A 23,022-nucleotide genomic window follows, 5' to 3' on the forward strand; every position below is an offset into this window, starting at 1 on the left:
AGCGCATGGAGAATCTAGATGATGAGCCATCCACATTGCTTGGCTACAAGAGCAATACTCCTCTGTCTTGGAGCAAAAACACTTAAGCCAGACATATGCCTAGGTAACACCACCGTTCGCCAACCAACCAAATAACGCTTACTCTAGAGTTGACACCCAGACCAAAGAAAATCCGCCATTAAATGACAAATCTGTTTCTTCACACCCACAGGCATCACGAACATTGACATGAAGAATTCAGGAATACAAGAAAGAACATGTATGATTAAAGTCAGGCGGCTAGCGATTGAGAGATAAGACGCCTGCCACACAAAAAGCTTATTTTTTACTTTTTGAATGGTTGGAGCCCAAGCAACGGAAGAAAGGCGCTTCACTTGTAACGACATACCCAAATACATCATCGACAACTCATAGATAGTGCAATTAAAAATCTGTTGACCTGTTGCAAGCATAGAAGACTCAACATTGAGCATAGTAAGAGAGCATTTGCTATCATTTAGGGAAAGCCCAGAAAGGGACAGAAAGAACTGGAGAATAAGTTTGAATCTAAGCATCTGCTACACGTTTGCTCGCCCAAAAATAATCATATCATTAGCATAAATAAGGATATGGTCTGAGAAACCCGGAACATCTAAAGGATCTATCAGGGGCTTCTCTGCAGTACGCTTGAGCAACACCACCAGACCCTCAGTAATGACATTAAACAACAAAGGCAAGAGAGAGAGAGAGAGAGAGGACCACAACAAGGGCGGACAACCGGCACCAGCAGAGCTTAGTAAACTCGTAGGGAGGGCAGAAGGCCAGAGAGAGATTGGGGAAATGCATAACCAAAGGGGCGGGGGTCGAACCCCTTTGGGTTGGGCACAACCCACCCTGTCAGCCAGTCACCCATATCCCTTTTAACGAATTTCAGCAGGCAGGGTGGGCATGTGCCCACCCTCTCCACCCCTGTGTATATATCTTCCTAAGATGAAGCATGTTGGAGGATGAGTTCAGATGTTGCATGGAGGATTGATGCCTTCTATCTTCCTGTTTAGGTATAACGTGATGATCTGTTGTGGTGTCAGGTTGAACCTAATATAGCCAACTGCTATCAACTTCATCATTTCACTCTCGCCCATGGTGACCTTATTAGATGGATCAGAATGTAAGCAAAATGTTGATGGAGTTTCTCAGTTTATTAGGCAAGAATTCAAGCTCTTTTACCCTTTTTTTTTCTAATGAGGAATCTTCGTCGAAGCAAGGAAAAATCAAAATATTAGTTTTTGCATGTTAAGAACTCAAAAGCTAAGCACTTCAAGATTTTATTGAAAAACCATGTTGAGCCAAGTTACTTATATGTGACATGATATGTTGCAAAAATGCATATAATGATTATAGTGATAATGATAAGACCTAGCATTACAGTGGCATTTATATTATTCTTTAAAAATGCTAGTTTTGGTTACCATGATAAAGACCACTTATTTTGGGATTGGATGTGATGGCTGGATGGTATCCAAATCATGGCAGTCTTAATCGAAAGGTCCCAATTCAAATTCCAGTGGTTGGCTGTCCTCAATCATGCCTATAAGAAAAACCAGGGTAACTCAAGTATTGTGCACGTGGGAGGCCAAGGTTGATTCATGTTTTATAAGACATCATATGATATTGTGTAGGAACTTTGCGTGGCGGATAGATTTTCACATTGGAGAGCCTCTTTCAATGTTTTTATTTACAGAGAAAGTTGGGGTTAGGCAGACTCCTATCAGTTATACAACTGTACCATACAGATTTGAACTTGCAACCCAACACAAGGTGACATGCACTAACTGCTCCTGCCACACAAGTGGAGCTCTGTTGGTACCTCTTTCAATGTTGATTAGATGGAGGTTTAGCACTTGGACAGAAAAAATGAAAACCAAAGAGTTGGTTCAATAACAAACTTTTTATTTTATCACCAACCCTTGAGCATGTAGATTTTGGTATTGTTTTGTAAAAAGATCAGGTGCAATATGATTGCACAAATATTTATTGTGCATTAAGCACCTGATAACCCTCCATCTGGGAACAGGGTTTGTCAGGTGTGGGGCTCAAGACCTTGTGGAGGGCGATTGAGTGTTTAATGCATAATTGTAAAACCTGACGATTTTATTCAGGAAAAAAAGATTAAAAAAATAAAGAAGACTATCATAGAGGGGGGTGGACAAGGATAAACCTCACCCCCACAATCGACGGGAGGAGGGGTGAGATTATCCTCATCTACCATGGCCCTCACACAAGCCTCCTCCACCATCGATTAAGTGAGTGACGTAGGAAGAGAGAGACGTGAGGAAAAAAAAAGGAAAAATGGGTTGTAGAGAGAGGAAGAGCTTACCAAAAATTTGGCTGGCGACGCAGGTAAGGTTCTTCCCCTTCTTCTTTTTTCGGGCGAATAGAGGGCTGGGAGCCATGACTGTCGACGGGTTACAATTGTAGAAAAAAGAAACTAACTCTGTCGAGAGAGAGAGAGAGAGAGAGAGAGAGAGAGAGAGAGAGAGAGAGAGAGAGAGAGAGAGAGAGGTCAGCGAGCGTCGATGGCCGACCCCTTTGCAATATATAGAGAGAGGGTCGATCGACGAACACCAATGGCCGACCCCTTTGCAATAGAGAGAGAGAGAGAGAGAGAGAGAGAGAGGGTTGACTCCAGCTCTGACCCCTTTATGTTTGAGAAGAAGAGGAATGACAGATGGGGCAATGCCCCTTCCACCCTGTTTATATATATATGGCACCATATCGGTCGATCTGGGTTGCACCCAGACCGAACCAGGTAACTTTTTTTTTAAAGAAGGTTTCGGATCGAACAGGTTCAGATCAAATCGGCTCAGACCGAACTGGTCTGAACCGAACCAGTTTGGACCGACTCAATTAGACCAAAGCGGTCTGGGTGTGAACCAGATCGAGTCGGGTCTGATTGGGTCTCAGATCTCAGTTTGGATTCAGTCTAATCTGGATCAGACCGAATCAAGATTCAGTTAGTCTAGACCAATCCAAATAAAACTAGATCCTGATAGATTTGGGTATGAATCCTGTTTGACTGTTTTGGATCAAGAATAGAACTGAATTTGGTTCAGATCAGTACTTAATACAGATTAGAACTGAATATAGATCCAACTAAATGGATCAGTTCTGGATCTAAATTAAAACTGGGTCTGATATCTAGTCTAACAGTCTTGGATCTAGATCAAAGTTAGATTCAAATCGAGCTCATAACTAGATGAACCGGTTCTGGATCTAGATCAAAAATGGGTCTGAATTCAGTCTGATAGTTTTAGATCCAGATAAAAAATGAATCTAGGTCCAGTTTATGATTAATTTTTTAAATTTTGAGAATAATCATTAAAATGGCCAAAGTACCCTTGTGTGTACCCAAGATTCATTTAGGTAAAACGGGCATAACTTTGCAGTCTGAACTCAGAATTAAATAAGGTTTGGTGCGTTAGACTCATGTCATAAAGAGAAATCTTTGTATCCTCTGGTTTTGGTCAAATTAAGGAGAAAATTAAGGTCTGATGAGTTAACTCAATAGGGGTATTTTGGTAATTTTGTCAAAATATAAAAAGTTGTGTATTAATACGAACATGCTTGTATGATGATCAGATCCTACTGTTAGAGCCTTTTGAGACTCGATTGTGACCAGAGCATGATATTCGTATTCAAGGTAAAATATATTATAAGTAATTTTAGTTATGAATAGACCATACTACGTTGCATATTATTGTAATATTGTGAATTAGCATGATTTGAAAGATAGCGCTTAAGTATGAACATGATATGTATAAAATGACTGTGTATGAAATTATGAGATAATTACATACACATGTTAGTCGTGATATGTTATGCATATTAAAAAGTGATTATTTTGTAATTGCATATATGTGTTATAAATTACAAATAGCATGCATCATGATGAGATTGTGATTAGACTTGAGTCTTTTTATTCTATTGTTGTCATGTGAATGTTTATATTGAGATTAATATGCATAACTCCTTAAATTCTAAAATTGATGACTTGTGAAATGGGTTACCTGGTACGTTGTCAGAGTGCAGCCACTGTAGAGAGTGGGTCACCGATGATTTAACGATGTAGAGACTCTACATTATTGTGTGCTTAGTATGAAATAAGTGTAAACCCTAATGTCATGATTATTTCACAATACTACTCGTGAGAGAATGAGTGAAACATGATATTGAGAATATGGTTCAATGTATGAACTTAAGGTATAACTTAAGGTTATATTCACACAGTGTTTGAAACTCTAGACGACCATGGATGAAAGAAAGTCATCATGGTTAGGATGTAGCATGAACCATGCTGAGATTGAGTCTGACCTCCCGGCTAGCTACTGGTGGGGTCTCCTTTTTGTTTCACTGTAGTGCCTGGTGTTTTGGGGATCACTGACAGTGTATGGTTCATTGTCTGGCCAACATGTAGAATTGAGGTATTCAAAGTGGTTTGCTACACCCATAAACAACTATGACTGGTATAACTGATCTAGTATTTTAGTTTAGTTTGAGTGACTATTTAAGAGAGTCAAATATGAGATAATTAAAACATACAAACTTGTGTGGTGTCGAAAACTAAACTCAGACTAAGGGCTTAGAGCCCATTACAGTTGTAAATTAAAGTCTTTATTTGCTTATAATTATTCTTTAGTGGGTTTTAGACTCATCCCTTGTATAATTACAACTATAGGTTACAGATGCACTAGCACTGGCAAGACGTGACCGACTACTTCTACTTCAGCAGAGTATTTGATGTTTTTTAATTTTTTTTGATATTTAAACATTCCTGTATTCGTTATGCTTTTCCTCTCAAAACTAATATAAATCAAACTTGAACTCTCAAGATCCTAGATTGGGGTGTTACAATCATTTTTGTACATTCATATTACATTAGTTTCATACTCTATTGTTTGGACCAGCGTAGAGTTTGATACGATCATCATGCAGGTGAAACCTGATGCATTGACAACCCTACTTAACATAGTCGGGATCAGGTGCAATAAAATGGTGCAAAATTCTTGCATTAAGCACTAGATTGCCCTCAATCAGGCCTTGGCCTCACAGCTAACAGGCTGTCCTCAAGATGGAGGGTGATAAGTCGTGTAATCATTAACATAATGTCTGGTGCATGATTAAGCGTTCTTCCAAAGAAGAGTCTCAAATTATGAAAAAAAAGGAAAAAGAAAAATTGTTTACTGTTGGAATACTAAAGGACAGGCTGTGGACAATAAGCATAAGAGAGAGAAAGAACAAGGCGCTCCAGTTCTAAATGTTTTGTAAACCTGAACCCCAACTAAACCCACACTCGTCAGTATGAACCCTAAACCTTTAGCCTCAATAAGCAAACAAACTCACGAGGGAAATACTACAACAATGGAGAGTGTCTGTCACAAGCATATGAAAACAATGGAATGAATGACCGTCAGTAATACTGGTTGAAGCCAGATATTTGCAAGGACAGCAATATTGGATGAACACTATAAACAGAGATGAAATTTAAAACATAAATATTTTTCAGAGAACAGTTTGTTCCGTGCGCAGACAGAGTACAAATATGTATGATTCATTAGTACCATGGTGCATACCCATGACAAACATAATATTTATTACATAGGATACTTGGCATCGTTTTGAATGCCACCAAATTCATGAACTACAAAGTTCTCACAACTAGGATAATTAGAGGTACTTGGAAGCATGAATATGAAGGTATTACCGAGATGATGTGTGTATTGCACAAGAGTCACCCCCAACGGTGTCATTTGCTGAGAAGAATTTGGCCATTTCTATACAATCAAACAAAACAAAAACTACACGTTTGAGCAAGCCTCATGTATTGGGAAACCACCTTGGTTTGGATCCTTTGGGCACCCATTAATGGGGCTCTTTCCTCCGGCTTAAATTTTTTTTTTTTGAAAGGCAAGTTGGGTTTAGAAGGACCCCTACCAGGTATCATTAATTGAAAGAGTTGCAAAAAAATATGAATCATCCCTTGAAGGGATCCAATCTGGGGATGATATTTTCATGATTTACATAATCCCCTTTTGCAAAATGGCCTAAGAGTTTACATATACTATTTGAATTACAGCTAGGTGTCTGAACTATACACCTTTCAAGACTAGAGAAATTCCTTCACAAAATACCCCTGCTGGTCGAGCTCTGAAAGAAAAAATGTAAGTTCAAATTTCTGAAGTTATAGTGGTCTTCTCATTATTTTTTGAACAGTGCCAAGCCTAGTTCTCATTCCTTAATTCCTTCTTTGTTCAAGAGTTTTGATTGTATCATTTTTTTTTTTAGAATTGTGAACTTATGTTTCATCAGATAACTTATGTTCGAGTTTCTGTTACTTTTATGTTCGATATAGACTCTCTGCCTTGTCATATGAAATACGGTTTATGGCCATAATTTGGACTGATGGTTAACATAGTGAAATTGAACTGCAGTGCCCATCTATCATTAAGTTAATCTTTTAACCTTTTTAATCTTTCTTTTTAATAAATACCTTCAGTGGCCTGTTTGTTGGCTATAGGCTTAATAGCGATAAATATATATATTTTTTGCTGCTACAGCCTATAGCAACGATTAAATATATATATATTTTCGCTATAGGCCAATAACAATGAGTTAATTCTCACCGTTATATCCTATAATAGCTACTTAATTGTTGCCGTTATAGGCTAGTCACCATTATAGGCTAAGTCGTCGCTATTGGGACGTACCCTTTAACGACGACTAAAAAATGTTGTCATTATTTATCAACAGAGGCCAAAACTAGATGACCACTTTTTGTCACCGTTATAGACCTATAATGGCGACAAAGAGCGCAATAACAGTGACTTTTGTCAGTGCTATTGACCCAGATTCTTGTAGTAAAGATGTAAATTCACATGAGTGAAATACTGGTTCTAGGAATGTATCATATTCAAACTATGATTTTGTTATGTGATAATCAGGCGACTCTCCACAATGCATCAAATCCTTAAGTACTAAACACATCGAAATCGATTATTATATTGTTCGTGAGAAGATTCAAAGCGGATTGATCCAAACTAAGCTTATGGCTACTTCATTAGAATGTGCAAACATATTCACTAAGGCACTGGGAAGTGAACAATTTACACGATTAAAAGGCAAGTTGGGTGTAATAGATGTGCATGAGTGTTAGAATTACCACGGTAATTCCGACGTGTAAATTAGTTGCACTGTAAAATGGTCATGTAATATAGTTCGAAGCAGGTTGTATGTTACCCCTGAACACGGGGCCGCGTGTCCGGTGAGTGCCACGTAACACTTATTCGGCTGGTCATGTACGGAGGAAGATCTTGGGTTTTGCAATATTCCTTCCTCCGTACATAACCAGCCCAATGAGTGCCACGTGGCACTCATTCGGACCCCGTGGCCCGTGTTCCACGGGGAACGTACACCACCCTCTCAATATAGTTCATCCCAAATTAATGTTGGCATGACAACCCACATTTGTTCCACATTAGGTGGCATCGAAATATTGGCTGTTTGTTGAATGTATCTTATCCCGCTGTAACATCTTTATAAGGACTTAGGTTCCCAACGTGAATACATAACTTCACTATTCACTTTCACCAATCGTCTTTTACACTTCCGATTGCAGTCACGATTAACAACTTATGAATCATCCCTTGAAGGGATCCAATGTAGGGGATGATATTTCCATGACTTACATAATCTCCCTTTTGCAAAATGGGCTAAGAGTTTAGATATACTATTTGAATTACAGCTAGGTGTCTGAACTATACACTTTTCAAGACTATAAAATTTCCTTCACAAAATAGGCAACTTCCGGGTTAGAGAATCTACCTTCAAGTGCGCTTTTGACATTGGCCACCAATTCCAAAACGACGATTCAATATAATCAGAGGGAAGCCAAATGGATAGACATTTCCCTTTGGAAGCTATCTCACTATGAGACTCACGGAGTATCCTCGTCGCCTGATCCCTCACACTGTGCATCCCTTCCTTGCAAAATGAGGGAATCAGTTTCCTGCTATCTTCAAACACTCGATGGTTTCTCAACTTTCACACCACCCAAACAATGACTTGGAAAGACACCTCCCATGTCCATTGAACTTCTCCTTAAACCGGAATCTGAACTAAGCTTGTATATCGTAACTGAAATTCCCGGTTGGCCTCCATCGAATCCCAAATAGACGAGCAGTAGCTTGCCATAGGAAAGCAGCCATTGGGCATAACAGAAAGAGGTGAGATGACTCTGATTCCTTCATGCATAATTCACAGCGTCTTGGGAACTGAAATCCCAGTGTTTGCAATCTTTCCTGTACTGTCAGCAGCCGCTCATGGAGCACCCAACGGAGGTTTTCTCCGGCTTTGATAGAAGCACTTTGGTGGCCAAAGAAGGTAGCCACCAGTGTCTCAGCTCAACAGGATCTCTTTGGGTCCACCATGAGCTCCATTTTCTTGGAATATATAAAAGACTGCATTATTGATCTTAAAGAGGTACTCTTTTTACAAGTCTGAAGACTTTACGACGAATGAGTACAGATGCATATGGGCCAGGCTCAGACAAACAGGTCAAGATCTATGGTCCAGGTTATGGTTCTACTGAACTCTACCTCGATGGCTCGATCAGTAAGATAATTATACCAATGAACTCTTTCTGAACAGTATGGGAGATTAAACGTAGCTTGAACCCGTTAGACATGTAATTGGCCCCTACATCAAAACAGGGCTCGGCCTACTTAGCCCCATTTTCAAGAAGCCTGACCTACTTGGAGATTGTTCAATCTGGGTCTCCATGACAACCTGAACTTTAATAAGCTCTTAGAACTTAGTGGGCCGTGTCAAATACTGGTTTGTGGGCTTATATATTCTTGTGCCTAAGATTGGCCAGTCTTTTTGGGCCATCAATCCACGCATGACCTTGCCTGAGCCGCCTGCAAAATGTGTTCAACAGGTTTCAGTTAGTGAAGTCAATAGGTAGATCCCAACCCAAATGCCGTCAGTCCCAAAACAGAATGGTAGTAAGTCTGATATGCATATAACATTGGTTCCTATAGGGATCCAAAACCTCTTCCACTAGACCCCATTTGGTGTTTGTTACTAGGTCTGATAAACTAGTCAACCAAACTGAACAGAGGGTGTTCAAGCTCGGGTCATTCTTGTGGAGATCTCTAGGTCGAGTTCAAGCTCATGGCAAACCCGAGTTCAATAAGCTGAGCTCGAGATGGCTCATTCACAAAACAAAATATATTTCTAAAATAATATAATTTTGATTCTAAACCTACTAACCTAAGCTCAAGCTGGCTTATCTACAAAATAAATATATAGTCTCAAACTTGCAAGAAATGGGATTTGAACTTCAATCATCCACCTCTACGATATAGTCTATACAAGCCGAACAGAGTTAAAACACTCGTTGTTCATGTTCAGCTTGCCAAGCCTATTTTGCGAGTCCTAACGATATCTTTGCGAGCCCAACATGACCTGAGACCGAAGCAACTCGCCTGCGTTTCCCAGCCCTAAACTCTTGCATAATTCTATTCTTGGCTTTATTTTTCAAGTAAATCTTGTGATAAAAATTAATTTACCCTGAAGAGTCAGGATCAGGTACCATCACATGGCACATTTCTAGTGTGCCTCCGCACCTGGCTGCCTTTCATCTACTTTTGAGTTTACAACTGGGAGACCGTCAGCCAAAGATGAAGGGCACCAGGTGCAGCGGCACACTTCAAAGTGTGCCATGTGATGGCACCTGATCCTTACTCCTCCGTGAGGCCAAACCAAGGTCAAAAGAACGGTCAAACGTGGATCCATAGAGAGGTAGGTCCCTATCAAAATGAAATAGGTTGCTTGCTGTAAAAAAAATGAAGTTAGTCATAAGAAAGGTGGAAAGTACAAACTATTAATTAGAAAATAACTGCAAATTTGTGGCTGGAAATATGGTGGGTCCAAATTTCCTCTCACCAAAACCATGGGAGGAGAAAACGACAACAACTTTTTTAGGTTTGAGAAAAAGGACATATTAGCCACTGGTATTTTGGTACCGAACCTGGTTTTTTTCTCAAAACCATTAGCTGCTGCTGCAAAACCATGAGTGACCATCCTCACCTCTTCTTCTGTACTCTATAAATATATTGATTTCCTCACCAGTCATTAACAACTACAATCATCCAAGACTTTGAAAGAACTCTAACTACCTTCATTGGGGGGAATTCTCTTACCCTGTTTGTTTAGAGAGAAGCAAAAAGAGTGAGAAAGATGAGTCACATGAACAGAGCAATGGTAAGGGCAGGCGTAGTTGCAGCAGTGGAAGGGTTGAAGGATCAAGGGATCAGAGTCAGTTCGGTGGTGAGAGCTTTGGACCAAAGGGCCAGGAGAAACCATGGTGCCTCTCTGCAAGCAATGAGAGTCTCATCTTCAACCATCAACCCCTCTACTTCTTCTTTGGTGCAAAGAAAGATGGGAGAACAGAGAAGTAAAGAGGCAGAAGATTCACTAAGAAAAGTTATGTATTTGAGTTGTTGGGGACCCAATTGAGTGAAGGGATAAAGGAAGGTGAAAAAAGAGGAAAGAAGAGACAGGGATGAGATTCAACATCTCATCTGTTCCAACCATATGGAGAGAGAGAGAGAGGAGAGAGAAGCTCATCTGCAAGCCTTGATGATCTCTTCAGAAATATGGAAAAAAAAAGTTTTACCACATTTGGATATAATTCCCTAGAAAAAGTTCTGGTTGGAAATTTCCATAGTAAATGTAAATGAATGTAAATCTTAATACAAGTTTTCTTCTACGCAATTGCGGCCTACTTTGGTGAACATTTGCCACGATGAGCTTGTGTTTGGATTCGCGGGGCATTGCAGAGAGAATTGGCCATGCCAATTCCCTTTCCCTGTTTGTTTCCATGGAATTGGTATCTTACAATCCAACAGTTTCCTGATTCCAATTCCTCCTTCAAACTCGATAGCAATTGCCCTCCTATTCAAATCCCCCTCCAAAGCAAACAACCAAACCATCTCTACTGAAGGCCAACATAATCTGACACCTAAACAACAGTTAGGGCCACAAAAAGCATATTCTTTGTGATGCCACATTTGGGCAAAGAGGGAATTTGGATGGTTGTTAATTGTTTGTAGAATTCCAAGGAATTTTGGTTTTCAGCAGCATCCAAACATTCTTAGGAGATTATTTGGACATCAAGATCTTGTTAAAATGTATATCAGTATGTCGAGAGGAAAACACGATGACGAAGAAGTTGAAATTTCTTTATATTATCTTGCTGACAGATTACATGTATATATACAGATACAGTTATTTCTTTTTGGATACATGGGTTACGATCCCACTGATTTTGGGATGTATCAGGCAATGAATATCCATATCCAAAAAATTTGGATATGCGAATTTCCACGACTTTTATCTTACAAATGACGCTTTCCATCCCCAGCAGGTCACATGCCTTATCTTCACGTTTCCTTCAATTACACTATTCTTACCTTAGGTAAGATCCAACGGATCTTATAAGCAGAACCGTGTGGTCTTCTTCTCATCCATCTGCCCAATTGTGACAAGAGGGGGGAGCCAGTAATCTAAAAGTAGGGTTGGCACAAACGCACAGTAAAAAGACAAATCAAAACCCCAAACGCACAGTAAAAAGACAAATCAAAACCCCAAATTCTAACATGATTCATTCATGGATATATTAATTGAAAAAAAAAACGTAAAACTTCTAAAATTTCAAGAAATCATGTTTATTGTTGATTAAAAATAGATAAGAAAATGTTTAATTAAATATTCATGGTATTTAAGAAACCAAATAAAAAACTTAAATTCTAACAAAAATCAAATATTTAGGGGTTTGAAAAGTAATAACCAAAACCAATCATTCATTAATGAAATATTGCTTAATGATACATAAAAAAGAAAAAAAATCAAACAAAAAACCAAAAAAATGTAATTTAACATTTGCATCATTTGAAAAAATGAAAACCAATGCCCTAATCTCTAAAAAATTCATGGATTTGCATGCCTAATGCTAATTAAAAAATATACAAAAAACCTTAACATCCTAATTAAATATTATGTAATTTAAAAAATAAACTAAATAAAAAGCAAAAACCCTAACAAGCATTATATATTATGCTAAAAGAAAATACAACATAATTCTTAAGAAAAAGAATACAAAAAAACTTAAACCTCTAATTAAACATTTATGTCATTTGGAAAAAACCAAATCAATACCTTAATTCCTAAAATATTCATAAATTTACTTTAAAATCTTAATTAAATATTTACATTATTCAAAAAATAAACAAAATAAAAACCTAAACCTAAATTTTTCATCTATTCTAATTAAAACAAAAAAAAACTAAAATTATCATCTATGTTTTTTGAAACAAAAAATAAAATAAAATTCTAAGTTCTAACAAAAGTCTAGTATTCATTCTTCATGTTTAATGCTAATTAAAAAGAAAAAAATACATAACACCCTAAAAGCATAATCTAAAATTCATGTCATTTAAACAAATACAAAATTGAAATTCTAATTCTCAAGTCATCAATTTTGCATTTATGCTATTTAAGCATGTAGAAATCATACTTAATGTTAATTAATATATATATATAATACTTAATTTAAATATGAATTCTATTTAAAAATAAAATAAAAATCTAAATGTTATTCGAGAAAAACACAAAATACTATAAAACCTAATTAAATATTTATATTAATTAAAAAACACTAAATGAAAACATCAATCCTAACAAACATCATTCATCATTTTCAAACATAAACTAATTGAAAAAAAAAAACCCAAATTTCTAACTAAAATCAAATATGTGGATCATTATAATGTTGATAAAAATTAAGAAATAACTAATTAATATTCATCTCATTATAAACCTAAATCTTAATTAAAGAAAAAAACACAAAAAACCTTAAATCTAAATGCTAATCAAAATTCTAATTCTTACATAACTATTTATGCATTTATGCCCTAAACATAAGAGAGAGATAGAGAGTCATCCCTGTAGTAGCGATATATGCGGTGCATCGTACGGCTAAAAGTTGCCTTAATGCCTCCAGCAACTCAGCGATCAATGTTGTCTAACCATTCATTGTGCTGCATACAAACAATCTTCAGTTGCATCGAAAGAAAAAACAAATTTTTTTGTCACATATCATGCCATGTCATTTGGCAAAAACATATGAAGCTTTAAAAGGAAAAACCAAAATTCAGAAAGCACGGGCAAAACAATACTTAGAAATCTAAGTGCATCTTCAGGCAGAAAAAGAGAGAGAAAGAGGGACTTGCATAATGGGGACAGGGGTGTGGTTCACATAGACGGAGCTAGGATTCTAACCTAGGGTGGGCACAAATACACTATCAATATGTTTCAAAAACTCAATCAAAACCATTTTTTTACAAACATCCTAAAGGGTTCATTTATGCTAGATAAAAAAGCCTAATATTCTAACCAAAATCAAATCACACAATTTTCATGAATTCATGTCAAATGATAATTAGAAAAAAAAAGTACAAAAAACTTAAAATTATAAACTAAACATTTGTATCATTCTTAAAAAAAACAAATCAAAACTAATCAATACGAACAACATAAATTATGTATTTATGCTAGGTAATAAAAAAAGCACTAATATTCTAACCAAAACCACATCTTACAGTATTCATATATCCATGCCCAGTGACAACTGAAAAAAATCACAGAAAAACCTTTAAAACATAACTAAAAATTTATGTCCTTATAAAAAAAAACTAAAACCCTAATCCCTATAAACATTATAAATTATGCAGTTATGATTAATTAATAAAAAAATTCTTAATATTCTAACCAAAATCAAATTACCTAATATTCATGGATTTATGCCCAATGATAATTAAACAAATACACACCTTAAAACCATAAACTAAACATTCACTTCATTCTAAAAAAGCAAATAAAAACCTCAAATCCTAATAAAAATCACATTGTAGATATGCTAATTACAAAAAAAATAAAACCTTATTAAATGTTTATGTCATTTGAAAAACCAAAATAGAGGACATAAATCCTAACAAAAACAAAAGATTTAGGGGTTTAATAACCAAAATCAAGCATTTATTAATGGAATCACACTTAATGATAATTAAAAAAATAATAATAGATAAAAAACCCGAAAACCTTTATTATATAATCATGTAATTTGAAAACAACCAAATCAATACCTAAAATCCAAAAAAAATAGATTTATGCTAATTAAAAATAAATAAATAAAAACTCTAATATTCTAACAAAAATCAATAATTCATTATTCATGTTTAATGCTAATTAAAAACACACACACACATACAAAACCCTAGCAGGGGCGAACACACACAGTGAGTGAGTGAGAGAGAGAGAACAAGGGCGGACAACCCGGCACCGACAGAGCTTAGTAAACTCGTAGGGAGAGCAGAAGGCCAGAGAGAAATTGGGGAAATGCATAACCAAAGGGGCGAGGGTCGGCCCCCTTTGAATTGGGCACTGCCCACCCTGTCAGCGAGTCACCCATATCCCTTTTTAAGGGATTTCAGCAGGCCAGGGTGGGCACGTGCCTACCCTCTCCGCCCCTGTGTATATATCTTCCTAAGATGAAGCATGCTGGACGATGAGTTCAGATGTTGCATGGAGGATTGATGCCTTCTATCTTTCTGTTTAGGTATAACGTGATGATCTGTTGTGGTGTCAGGTTGAACCTAATATAGCCAACTGCTGTCAACTTCATCATTTCACTCTCGTCCATGGTGACTTTATTAGATGGATCAGAATGTAAGCAAGATGTTGATCGAGTTTCTCAGTTTATCAGGCAAGAATTCAAGCTCTTTTACCCTTTGTTTTTCTAACATGAATCTTCGTCGAAGCAAGGAAAAATCACAATATTAGTTTTTGCATGTTAAGAACTCAAAAACTAGGAGCTTCAAGATTTTATTGAAAAACCATGTTGAGCCAAGTTACTTATATGTGACATGATATGTTGCAAAAATGCATATAATGATTATAATGATAATGATAAGACCTATCATTACATTGACATTTATATTATTCTTTAAAAATGCTAGTTTTGGTTACCATGATAAAGACCACTTATTTTGGGATTGGATGTGATGGCTGGATGGTATTCAAATCATGGCAGTCTTAATCGAAAGGTCCTAGTTCGAATTCCAGTGGTTGGCTATCCTCAATCATGCCTATAAGAAAAACCAGGGTAACTCAAGTACTGTGCACTTGGGAGGCCAAGGTTGATTCATATTTTATAAGGCATCCTATGATATTGTGTAGGATCTTTGCGTGCCAGATAGATTTTTGCATTGGAGAGCCTCTTTCAATGTTTTTATTTACAGAGAAAGCTGGGGTTAGGCGGACTTCTATCAGGTATACAACTATACCGTAGTGATTTGAACTTGCATAACCCAACACAAGATGACGCGTAATAACTGCTCCTGCTACACAAGTGGAGCCCCGTTGGTACCTCTTTCAATGTTGATTAGATAGAGGTTTAGCACTTGGACAGAAAAAAAAAACCATGGTTCAATAATAGACTTCTTATTTTATCACCCAATATTGTTTTGTAAAAAGATCTGGTGCAATATGATTGCACAAATATTTATGCATTAAGCACCTGATAACGCTCCGTCTGGAGACAGGGTTTGTCAGTTGGTGGGGCTCAATACCTTATGGTGGGCGATTGAGTGCTTAATGCACAATTGTGAAACCAGTCCGACGATTTTGTTCAGGGAAAAGAGATTTAAAAAAAAAGAGGAGAAGCATATCGTAGAGAGGGGGTGGATGAGGATAAACCTCACCCCCCAGGATGGACAAAAGGGGGAAGAGGTTATCCTCACCTCCTCCACCACCGATTAAGCGAGCAAAATAGGAAGAAAAAGATGTGAGGAAAAAAAGAAGGAAAAATGGGTTGCAAAGAGAGGAGGAGCTTATTGAAAATTTGGTCGGCGATGCAAGTAAGGTTCTTCCCTTTTTTTCTTTTTTGGGCAAACAGAAGGCCGAGAGCCATGGCTGTCGGCGGGTTACAGTTATAGAAAAAAGAAACTGACTCTATCGAGAGAGAGAGAGAGGGTCGGCGGGCGCCGATGATCAACCCCTCTGAAATAGAGAGAAAGAGAGAGAGGGTAAGCTATGGTCCCTTTGCGTTTGAGAAGAAGAGGAATGATAGAAGGGGTGGTGCCCCCTTTCGCCCTGTTATATATATATATATATATATATATATATATATATATATATATATATATATATATATATATATATATATATATATATATATATATATATATACCAAATTGATCGGTCTGGGTCGCACCCTGAACGAACTTGATAAGTTTTTTTTAAAAAAAAGAGAGTTTCAGGTCAAACATGTTCAGATCAAATCGGCGCAAACCGAACTGGTCTAGACCAAACCGGTTCAGACTGAACTAGTCCAAACCAAACCAGTTTGGACCGACTCAATCAGACCGAACCAGTCTGGATGTGAACCAGACCGAGTCAGATCTAACTGGGTCTCAGTTCTTAGTTTGGATCCGATTTAATCTAGATCAGATAGAATCTAGATCTAGTCAGTCTGAACTGATCCAGATAAAACTGAATCCAGATAGATATGGGTCTGAATCTTGTCTGACTGTTTTGGATATAGAACAGAACTGAATTTGATTCAGATCAGTACTTGATCCAGATTAGAACTAAATCTAGATCCAACTAAATGAATCAGATCTAGATCCAGATTAAAACTAGGTCTAGATCTAGTCTAACGGTTCTGGATCTGGATCAAAGTTAGATTCAGATCCAACTCATAACTTGATTAACCAGTTCTGGATCTAGATCAGAAATGGGTCTAAATTCAATCTGACGGTTTTAGATCCAGATCAGAAATGCATCTAGATATAGTTTGTAATTAATTTTTTAAATTTTGAGAATAATTATCGAAATAATCAATGTATCCTTGTGTGTACCCAAGATCTATTTAGGTAAAATGGCCATAACTTTGCAGTTTAAACTCAAAATTAAGTGAGGCTTGATGCGTTGGACTTGTATCATAAAGAGAAATGTCTGTGTCCTCTGGTTTTGGTCAAATCAGGAGAACAGAAATCGAGGTGTGATGAGTCAACTCGAGAAGGGTATTTTAGTAATTTTATTAAAATATAAAAAGTTATGTATATTAATATGAACATGCCTGTATGATGATCAGATCCTACTGTTAAAGCCTTTTGAGACTCGATTGCGACCAGAGCATGATATTCTTATTTAAGGTAAAAAATATTAGAAGTAATTTTAGTTATAAATAAACCATACTACGTTGCATATTATTGGAATGTTGTGAATTAGCATGATTAGAAAGATAACTCTAGAGTGTGAATATGATATGCATGAAATTATGAGATAATTACATACACATGTTAGTCATGATATGTCATGCATATTAGAAATAGATTGTTTTGTGATTGCATATATATATATATATATGTTATAAATAACATGCATCATGATGAGATTGTGATTAGACTTGAGTCTGTTTATTCTATAAATGTCATGTGAATATTTATATTGAGATTAGTATGCATAACCTCTTAAATCCTGAAAGTGACGACTTGTGAAAAGATCTACTTGGTACGCGGCCAGAGTGCAGCCACTATGGATAGTGGGTCACCGATGATTTAACGATATAGAGACTCTACATTATTGTGTGCTTAGTATGAAATAAGCGTGAACCCTAATGTCATTATGAGATTGAAAGTGATATCCGTCGTGATCATTTCACAATACTACTCATGAGAGAATGAGTGAAACATAAGATTGAGAATATGGTTCAATGTATGAACTTAAGATATGACTTAGGGTTATATTCATATAGTGTTTGAGACTCTAGACGACCATAGATGATTGAAAGTCATTATGGTTAGGATATAGCATGAACCATGTCGAGATTGAGATTGAGCCTAACCTTCCGGCTAGCTACCGGTGGGGTCTCTTTTTTGTTTCACTGCAGTGCTTGGTGGTCCGGGGATCACTGAGGTGTATGGTTTATTGTCTGATCAATATGTAGAATTTGGGTGTTCAATGCGGGTTACTACGTTCATAGACGATTATGATCAGTATAGTCGACCTAGTATTTTAGTTTATTTTGAATGTGTATTTGAGAGAGTCAAATAAGAAATAATTGAAACATACAAACTTGTATAGTGTATCAAAAACTAAACTCAAACAAAAGGCTTAGAGCCCACTACAGTTGTAAGTTAAAGTCTTTATTTACTTATAATTATTCTTTAAAGGGTTGTAAACTCACTCTCTATATAATTATAATTATAGGTTACATACACACTAGCACAGGCAAGACGTGATCAGCCACTTCTACTTTAACAGAGTATTTGGTAGTTTTTAGTTTTTTTATCATTGAACATTTATGTACTTGTTATTTTTTCATGTTATAAATGATGAACATTGTGAAAGAAAGTGAGTTATTGAAAAAAGAATAAAAAATATTTAGTCATGTTTTCTTTGTATGAACACTGTATGTTTTTTCTCAAAAAAATAATATCAATCGAACTCGAACTCGAACTCTAAAATACTACAAAGATAGCCACTTTTGCAGAAGTTTGGATGCATCCATAAGCCTTTGAATGCCTTTGGGGACTTACTCTCTTGGTCACTGGCCATCCCCTTAGGAGTGGACTCAGTCAGACATTTGGGGTAGCACAAAATACATAGCATAATGACCCCCGAATCGATCTTGATTGTTTCTATGTTTTGTGCCTTGTGCGTACTCACAATGACCAGCTAATAATGAGAACAAAATATAACCTACGCACATGATTATGAGATATGCGTGCTCTGACGTGAATTGATTGCTTACTGGCTCGGTAGTTTAGTATGCTACTCGTTGGGCTATGCACACCTATCGATGCATTACTCTAGCTGGTTAAATTGCTTACGTAGTTCTTTGCTAAGTAATAACTAGCTTTTCATACTAGTTAAATACTTATAATAATAACATTATACTAGTTACTACATATTAGCATGTGACTTGCTTTACCCCTTGGTCGAACTACTTGGTGCTTATTGTAATGTGGCACTTGTTGGTTTGCGTCTCTTATGATTGATGTGATTGCATACACCTCGTAATATACTAGTTGTCATATATTAGCACATGACTTGCTTGGTTGTACTACTTAGTGCTTATTGTAATGTAGCACTTGTTGGTTTGCGTCTTTTATGATTAATATGATTGCACACAACTCGTAATCTACGAACTTGTTGCAACTAGGACTGATGTAGCCGCTTGTCTTATAAGCTGCTTACATATTGTGATATAACTGCTATCGTATGATTGCTTATCATGTGCAGCTTATAAATTGCTTTTGATAAAATAGCTTGTACCTTACGATTAATGTAGTTACTTGCCGATGGACAAAATCATTTAATGGTAATTATATGTATTGCGAGCATTGTTATAAATGATTGTCTTATTCAGTTGCTTTGTTTGACTGTTGGATAGAGTTAATTACTCTTCACCTATAAAATCAGTTGGATTGCTATAATTGCTTGTTTAGCACTATGGTCCTTACTACTCTTGTATTTATTCATTTGCTTTACTAGAGTTTTGCTTATTTCACGGCACGTTTGGTTAGTTTTGTTAGTCGTGCTTTTTCCTGTTTGATCTAGCGAATATCTTATTTATTGCAACATTTGTTCTTTCTTGTCTTTTGCACCCCTATTAGTTTTTTTCGAGATTGACCCATTTTATGGGCAGATGGTGAACAGGTTGATACAACTTGCGATAGAACGATGACGTGATGCAAGACCCTTTCCTTGACGTTATGCTTTTAAGAACATTTTGGTAAATATGGTATAGAGTTTCTTTGAAAGCATCTCTTTTGATTAAAACTCCGAATTATTAAAACTGTATTACCAAAACTTCATTCATTTTTTCATTTCAATAAATATATATGAGTTGTAAATCAGTTTTGTAAAGAGAAGTTTGCGCTATAATGCGCTATAATGCGCTCAAGGTCCATAAACTTGCTATTTCAAACTTGATTTTTCGCTGAACTCCGGTTTTAAACCCTAATAAATCAACCTTTTTTATGAAAGGTTTTAAATCCAAGATTTTGAAGCGTTACAACTCTTGATATCAGGGTTTTACAATAATTTTTTTTACTATCATGTTACATCCGATTCAGACACTATTGTTTGACATTAGAAAAGTTTGGTATGATCATCATGCACGTGAAAGACGATGCATTGACAACCCTACTTACATTAGTCGGGATCAGGTGCAATAAATGGTACCAAATTCATGCATTAAGCACTTGATTGCCCTCAATCAGGCCTTGGCATCACAACTGACAGACTGTCCTCAAGACGGGGTGATAAGTCGTGTAATCATGAACATAATATATGGTCCATGATTAAGCGTTCATCCAAAGAAGTGAGTTCCAAAATATGAAAAAAAGAAAAACAAAAAATGTTTACTGGAATACTAAAGGACAGGCTGTGGACAATAAGCATAAGAGAGAGAGAGAGAGAGCAAGGCACTCCAATTCTAGCTGTTTTGTAAACCTGAACCCCAACTAAACCCACACTCGTCAGTATGAGCACCAAACCTTTAGCCTGAATAAGCAAACAATGGAGAGTGTCTGTCACAAGCATATGAAAACAATGGAATGAATGGCCGTCAGTAATACTGGGCGAAGCCAGATATTTGCAAGGACAGCAATATTGGATGAGAGATGGAATTTAAAGCAGAAATATTTTTCAGAGAACAGTTTGTTCCGTGCGCAGACAGAGTACAAATATGTATGATTCATTAGTACCATGGTGCATACCCATGACAAACATAAGGTTTGTTACATAGGATACTTGACATTGTTTTGAATGCCACCAAATTCATGAACTACAGAGTTCTCACAACTAGGATAATTAGAGGTACTTGGAAGCGTGAATATCAAGGTATTACCGAGATGAAGTGTGTATTGCACAAGAGTCACCCCCAACGGTGTCAGTTGCTGAGAAGAATTTGGCCATTTCTATACAATCAAACAAAACAAAAACTACACGTTTGAGCAAGCCTCATGTATTGGGAAACCACCTTGGTTTGGATCCTTTGGGCACCCATTAATGGGGGCTATTGGAGTTCTTTCTTGGGCTTTGTTTTTTTTTTTTTTGAAAAGCAAAGTTAGGGTTAGGCGGACTCCTACCAGGAATCATTAATTGAAAGAGAATTACAAAAAAATATGAATCATCCTCACGCTCTTGGAGCACCCAACGGAGGTTTTCTCTGGCTTTGATAGTAGCACTTTGGTGACCAAAAAAGGTAGCCACCAGTGTCTCAGCTCAGCAGGATCTCTTTGGGTCCACCATGATAAGGTTAGCTTGGGCCCTCAATGGATTCATCCCCCCAATATGAGCTCCATTTACTTGGAATATATAAAAGACTGCATTATTGATCTTAAAGAGGTACTCTTTTACAAGTCTGAAGACTTTATGACGAATGAGTACAGACGAGGCTCAGACAAACAGGTCAAGATCTATGGGCCACGTTATGGTTCAACTGAACTCTACCTCGATCAGTAAGATAATTATACCAATGAACTCTTTCTGAACAGTACGGGAGATTAAACGTAGCTTGAACCCATTAGACATGTAATTGCCCCCCTACATCAAAACAGGGCTTGGCCTACTTAGCCCCATTTTCAAGAAGACTGACCTACTTGGAGATTGTTCAATCTGTCTCCAAACCTGAACTTTAATAAGCTCTTAGAACTTAGTGGGCCGTGTCAAATACTGGTTTTTGGGCTTATATATTCTTGTGCCTAAGATTGGCCAGTCTTTTTGGGCCATCAATCCATGCATGACCTTGCCTGAGCCGCCTGCAAAATGTGTTCAACAGGTTTCAGTTAGTGAAGTCAATAGGTAGATCCCAACCCAAATGCCGTCAGTCCCAAAACAGAATGGTAGTAAGTCTGATATGCATATAACATTGGTTCCTATAGGGATCCAAAACCTCTTCCACTAGACCCCGTTTGGTGTTTGTTACTAGGTCTGATGAACAAGTCAACCAAACTGAACAGAGGGTGTTCAAGCTCGGGTCATTCTTGTGGAGATAGCTAGGTCGAGTTCAAGCTCATGGCAAACCCGAGTTCAATAAGCTGAGCTCGAGCTGGCTCATTAATAAAACAAAATATATTTCTAAAATAGTATAAATTTGATTCTAAACCTACTAGCCTAAGCTCAAGCTGGCTTATCTACAAAATAAATATATAGTCTCAAAGTTGCAAGAAATGGGATTTGAATTTCAATCATCTACCTCTACGATATAGTCTATACAAGCCGAACAGAGTTAAAACACTCGTTGTTCATGTTCAGCTTGCCAAGCCTATTTTGCGAGTCCTAACGAGATCTTTGCGAGCCCAACATGACCTGAGACCGAAGCAACTCGCCTGCGTTTCCCAGCCCTAAACTCTTGCATAATTCTAGTTTTGGCTTTATTTTTCAAGTAAATCTTGTGATAAAAATTAATTTACCATGAAGAGCCAGGATCATGGCACATTTTGAGTGTGCCTCCGCACCTGGCTGCCTTTCATTAGGGGTGGCAATGGGGTCGGGTTGGCGGGTCAGCATACCTCAACCCGAACCCGACCCGTTTATTAAACGGGTCAGCTGTGGCAAACACGAACCCGACCCGTTTAATAAACGGGTAACCCGACACGGCCCGCCAACCCATTTAATAAATGGGTTGGGTCGGGTAAACGGGTTTTCAGGTTCGCGGGTCAGGTTGGCGGGTAGACGGATCGGGTTGGCAGGTAGGCAGGTTGGCGGGTCGGGTTGGCGGGTTGACGGGTCAGGCAGACGGGTTGGCGGGTTGACCCACCTGCCTATCCCGTTTATTAAACGGGTCAGCCGGGTTGGCGGGTTGGCATACCCCCAACCCGAACCCGACCTGTTTAATAAACGGGTTACATG

This window comes from Nuphar pumila, chromosome 2 (assembly GCF_984573655.1).
Source record: "Nuphar pumila chromosome 2, dmNupPumi1.hap1.1, whole genome shotgun sequence".
Classification (NCBI taxonomy): domain Eukaryota; kingdom Viridiplantae; phylum Streptophyta; class Magnoliopsida; order Nymphaeales; family Nymphaeaceae; genus Nuphar; species Nuphar pumila.